The sequence below is a fragment of the Aethalodelphis obliquidens genome, unplaced genomic scaffold (genome assembly GCF_003676395.1).
Source record: "Aethalodelphis obliquidens isolate GAN/ISIS:26980383/991018 unplaced genomic scaffold, ASM367639v1 scaffold2, whole genome shotgun sequence".
Lineage (NCBI taxonomy): Eukaryota > Metazoa > Chordata > Mammalia > Artiodactyla > Delphinidae > Aethalodelphis > Aethalodelphis obliquidens.
In genome coordinates this window covers 900,736-906,891 of record NW_020837946.1, presented here as the reverse complement: position 1 = coordinate 906,891, position 6,156 = coordinate 900,736, and positions in this window count along the sequence as shown.

Sequence of the window (6,156 nt, the reverse complement as noted above, 5' to 3'; positions counted from 1 at the left end):
ACACGTGGCCCAGGACATGGCTGCTCCGTCAGAGGAAGAGTCCTTTCTAGTTGAGAGGACAAGCTTTGGGGCAGGCTGGGCCCGCCCGTCCCAGGAGCGCTCGGCTCTGCGGCTCTGGGGCCCTCTCCGTCTCCAGGGTTCTGGCCGCAGCCCAGGGGTGTCCAGTCTGTGCAGCGACCTTCAGGCCATTCCTCTCTGATCCCTGGCGAGTACAGGCTGCATCTGCCCAGACCGCACAGCCCCCAGTCCGGCCTGGGAGCCTGCTCACTCGGGTTCCCTGGGACCAGTGGCTGTGGAGGCTCAGTCAGGGGCACTCCTGTGCGCGATTTCCTAAACCTCCCGCCTCCCACCCCGCTGCCCCGCCCCTTCCCCCCACCCCCACCCCGACACACAGGGCCAGGGCCTGTCCTCAGCTGCCTGGGACTCCTGGTCCCTTCACAAATCACCCAGGAAGTGAGGCTGCAGGCTGAGGAGCCAGCACTGGCTCGGGCTGGGCTGGGGCTGCGCCGTCCGGGGCCAGGCCAGGTCCCCTGCAGGTTCCGGCGCCTGGGCAGATGTGATGCCGGGGTGCCGGGGCATACGTGTGCATGTCTGTGAGCTCAGCCCTCATCCCCCAAGCCCCATGGACGGGACCGCCGGCATCTGCGCTCCCTGTCCACCATCTTGCTCCCCTACTCCCTTCATTCTGAAGCCCCTCTGTGAGCACGTGCAGCTCCAGGTTGGACTGTCTGCACACGGGTCACCCAGAGAGTCATGACAATGAGGTGATAGGTGACGCATGGGGGTGGCGGTGGGGCTGGGTGGTCTTCGACCAGCCTGGGGTCAGCCAGGTGCAGGGCAGGGGCTGGCAGAAGAGCCGGGCACCCTCAGAGAATGGAAAGAAGCTGTCTGTGCCTGCAGTGCGGGGAGTGGGCTTGGGAACGAGGCAAGGGCTGAGGCTGGAGAAGCGTGTGAGGGTCCCGAGGCCGTTCCAGGAGCTGGGGTCTCACGTCTTGGGCAGTGTGTGCCCCATGTGTGCCTGCTTGACATCTGTCTCTGGCTGGAGTCTCAGGAACGACTGGGGGGAGGCGACCAACCAGAAGGCTGCTGCCTTCTTGCAAGCGAGACAGGAGGGTGTCCCGGTGCGCGGGGACCGGGCGGGGGGCGCTGAGGGGAGAGGGCAGTGCTGTGGTCTGCTTGGAAAGCAAAGTCCGCAGAACGAGATGCTTCGTGCTTCCTTAATAGGTTTGGTTGTGCAGATGGACGTGAGGAGAACTGGGTGGGACCTTCCGACCCACGAGCATGGTGTAGCTATCCATTTTTGACAGTTTAATTTCTCTCAGCGATATTTTGTGCTTTTGCGCGTACCTGTTTTCCGTTCCTAGTTTGCTGAGAGTTTCTGTCGTAAATGGTATTGAATTTTGTAAAATGGTTGTTTTGCACCTGTTAAGAGGATTATGTTCTCCTTTATTTTATTAATATAGCGAATTATATTGATGGATACTCTAATGTTAAAATAAACCTTACAATCCTGGGATACTTGTGCATGGTGGCTTATTTGTTTTCTATATTGCTGGATTCAATCAGCTAAAAGTATTTTATTAAGGATTTTTGTGTCTATGTTCATACATGATGTTAATCTGTAGTTTTCTTGTAATACCATCTTTGTCTAGTTTTGCTATGAGGGTAAAGCTTGTCTTTGAAAATGTGTTGGGAAGTGTTCCTCCTTATTTATTTTCAGAAAGTGTTTAAGATTAGCATTATTTCATCCTTAAATGTTTGATAGAATTCACCAGTGACATCATCTGGGTCAGGAGTTTTCTTTGTGGAAAGGTTTTTAATTATAAATTCAACAACTTTAATAGATGCAGGCTATTCAAATTTTATATTTCTTCTACAAATTTTGGCAAGTTGTGACTTTCAAGGAATTTGTGAATTTCAACTGAGTTGTCAAATGTCTCTGCATAAAGTTATTAATAATGTTCCTTTATTATTATTCTAATGTCTGTAGGATCTAAATGATGTATCCTCCTTCATTCTTGATATTAGTAATTTATGGATTTTTTTCTTTTTTTTCCTTTTTTTTTGAATTTTTAAATTTTATTTTATTTACTTTTTTATACAGCAGATTCTTATTAGTCATCCATTTTATACCCATCAGTGTATACATGTCAATCCCAATCTCCCAATTCATCCCACCACCACCCCCCTTCCACTTTCCCCCCTTGGTGTCCATACGTTTGTTCTCTACACCTGTGTCTCAATTTCTGCCCTGCAAACCGGTTCATCTGTACCATTTTTCTAGGTTCCACATATATACGTTGATATACGATATTTGCTTTTCTCTTTCTGACTTACTTCACTCTGTATGACAGTGTCTAGATCCATCCACATCTCAACAAATGACCCAATTTCGTTCCTTTTTATGGCTGAGTAATATTCCATTGTATATATGGACCACATCTTCTTTATCCATTCGTCTGTCGATGGGCATTTAGGTTGCTCCATGACCTGGCTGTTGTAAATAGTGCTGCAATGAACATTGGGGTGCATGTGTCTTTTTGAATTATGGTTTTCTCTGGGAATATGCCCAGTAGTGGGAGTGCTGGGTCATATGGTAATTCTATTTTTAGTTTTTTAAGGAACTCCATACTGTTCTCCATAGTGCCTGTATCAATTTACATTCCCACCAACAGTGCAAGAGGGTTCCCTTTTCTCCACGCCCTCTCCAGCATTTGTTGCTTGTAGATATTCTGATGATTTCCATTCTAACTGGTATGAGGTGATACCTCATTGTAGGTTTTTTTTTTCTTTCTTTCTTTTGTGGTACGCAGGCCTCTCACTCTCGTGGCCTCTCCCGTTGCGGAGCACAGGCTCCGGACACGCAGGCTCAGCGGCCATGGCTCACGGGCGCAGCCGCTCCGCGGCATGTGGGATCTTCCCGGACCGGGGCACGAACCCACGTCCCCTGCATCGGCAGGTGGACTCTCAACCACTGCGCCACCAGGGAAGCCCGTTCTCATTGTAGTTTTGATTTGCATTTCTCTAATTATTAGTGATGTTGAGCAGCTTTTCATGTGCTTCTTGGCCATCAGTATGTCTTCGTTGGAGAAATGTCTATTTAGGTCTTCTGCCGATTTTTTTTTTTTTTTTGCGGTACGCGGGCCTCTCACTGTTGTGGCCTCTCCCGTTGCGGAGCACAGGCTCCGGACGCGCAGGCTCAGTGGCCGTGGCTCACGGGCCTAGCTGCTCTGCGGCATGTGGGATCTTCCCGGACCGGGGCACGAACCCACGTCCCCTGCATCGGCAGGCGGACTCTCAACCACTGCGCCACCAGGGAAGCCCTTCTGCCCATTTTTGTATTGGGTTGTTTGTTTTTTTAATGTTGAGCTGCATGAGCTGTTTGTGTATTTTGGAGATTAATCCTTTGTCCGTTGATTCGTTTGCAAATATCTTCTCCCACTCTGAGGGTTGTCTTTTCATCTTGTTTATGGTTTCCTTTGCTGTGCAAAAGCTTTGAAGTTTCATTAGGTCCCATTTGTTTATTTTTGTTTTTATTTCCATTACTCTAGGAGGTGGAGCAAAACATATCTTGCTGTGATTTATGTCAAAGAGTGTTCTTCCTATGTTTTCCTCTAAGAATTTTATAGTGTCCGGTCTTACATTTAGGTGTCTAATCCATTTTGAGTTTATTTTTGTGTATGGTGTTAGGGAGTGTTCTAATTTCATTCTTTTACATGTAGCTGTCCAGTTTTCCCAGCACCACTTATTGCAGAGCCTGTCTTTTCTCTATTGTATATCCTTGCCTCCTTTGTCATAGATTAGTTGACCATAGGTGTGTGGGTTTATCTCTGGGCTTTCTATCTCGTTCCATTGATCTATATTTCTGTTTTTGTGCCAGTACCATATTGTCTTGATTACCGTAGCTTTGTAGTATAGTTTGAAGTCAGGGACTCTGATTCCTCCAGGTCCGTTTTTTTCCCTCAAGACTGCTTTGGCTTTTCAGGGTCTTTTGTGTCTCCATACAAATTTTAAGATTTTTTGTTCTAGTTCTGTAAAAAATGCCATTGGTAAGTTGATAGGGATTGCATTGAATCTGTAGATTTCTTTGGGTAGTATAGTCATTTTCATAATATTGATTCTTCCAATCCAAGAATATGGTATATCTCTCCATCTGTTGGTATCATCTTTAATTTCTTTCATCAGTGTCTTATAGTTTTCTGCATACCCGTCTTTTGTCTCCCTAGGTAGGTTTATTCCTAGGTATTTTATTCTTTTTGTTGCAATGGTAAATGGGAGTGTTTCCTTAATTTCTCTTTCAGATTTTTCATCATTAGTATATAGGAAAGCAAGAGATTTCTGTGCATTAATTTCGTATCCTGCAACTTTACCAAATTCATTGATTAGCTCTAGTAGTTTTCTGGTGGCATCTTTAGGAATCTCTAAGTATAGTATCATGTCATCTGCAAACAGTGACAGTTTTACTTCTTCTTTTCCAATTTGTATTCCTTTTATTTCTTTTTCTTCTTTGACTGCTGTGGCCAGGACTTCCAAAACTATGTTGAATAATAGTGGCGAGAGTGGACATCCTTGTCTTGTTCCTGATCTTAGAGGAAATGCTTTCAGATTTTCACCATTGAGAATAATGTTTGCTGTGGGTTTGCCATATATGGCCTTTATTATGTTGAGGTAAGTTCCCTCTATGCCCACTTTCTGGAGAGTTTTTATCATAAATGGGTGTTGAATTTTGTCAAAAGATTTTTCTGCATCTATTGAGATGATCATATGGTTTTTCTCCTTCAATTTGTTAATATGGTGTATCACATTGATTGATTTGCATATATTGAAGAATCCTTGCATCCCTGGGATAAACCCCACTTGATCGTGGTGTATGATCCTTTTAATGTGTTTTTGGATTCTGTTTGCTGGTATTTTGTTGAGGATTTTTGCATCTGTATTCATCAGTGATATTGGTCTGTAGTTTTCTTTTTATGTAGTATCTTTAGTTTTGGTATCAGGGTGACGGTGGCCTCATAGAATGAGTTTGGGAGAGTTCCTTCCTCCGCAATTTTTTGGAAGAGTTTGAGAAGGGTGGGTGTTAGCTCTTCTCTAAATGTTTGATAGAATTCACCTGTAAAGCCATCTGGTCCTGGACTTTTGTTTGTTGGAAGATTTTTACTCACAGTTTCAATTCCATTACTTGTGATTGGTCTGTTCATATTTTCTATTTCTTCCTGGTTCAGTCTTGGAAGTTTATACCTTTCTAAGAATTTGTCCATTTCTTCCAGGTTGTCCATTTTATTGGCATAGAGTTGCTTGTAGTAGTCTCTTAGGATGCTCTGTATTTCTGCGGTGTCTGTTGTAACTTCTCCTTTTTCATTTCTAATCTTATTGATTTGAGTCTTCTCCCTCTTTTTCTTGATGAGTCTGGCTAATGGTTTATCAATTTTGTTTATCTTCTCAAAGAACCAGCTTTTAGTTTTATTGATCTTTGCTATTGTTTTCTTTGCTACTATTTCATTTATTTCTGCTCTGATCTTTATGACTTCTTTCCTTCTGCTAACTTTGGGTTTTGTTTGTTCTTCTTTCTCTAGTTCCTTTAGGTGTAAGGTTAGATTGTTTATTTGAGATTTTTCTTGTTTCTTGAGGTAGGCTTGTATAGCTATAAACTTCCCTCTTAGAACTGCTTTTGCTGCATCCCATAGATTTTGGATCGTCGTGTTTTCATTGTCATTTGTCTCTAGGTATTTTTTGATTTCCTCTTTGATTTCTTCAGTGATCTCTTGGTTATTTAGTAACGTATTGTTTAGCCTCCATGTGTTTGTGTTTTTTACATTTTCTTCCCTGTAATTGATTTCTAATCTCATAGCGTTGTGGTCAGAAAAGATGCTTGATGTGATTTCAATTTTCTTAAATTTACTGAGGCTTGACTTGTGACCCAAGACGTGATCTATCCTGGAGAATGTTCCGTGCACACTTGAGAAGAAAGTGTAATCTGCTGTTTTTGGATGGAATGTCCTATAAATATTAATTAAATCTATCTGGTCTATTTTGTCATTTAAAGCTTCTGTTTCCTTGTTTATTTTCATTTTGGATGATCTGTCCATTGGTGTAAGTGAGGTGTTAAAGTCCCCCACTATTATTGTGTTACTGTTGATTTCCTCTTTTATAGCTGTT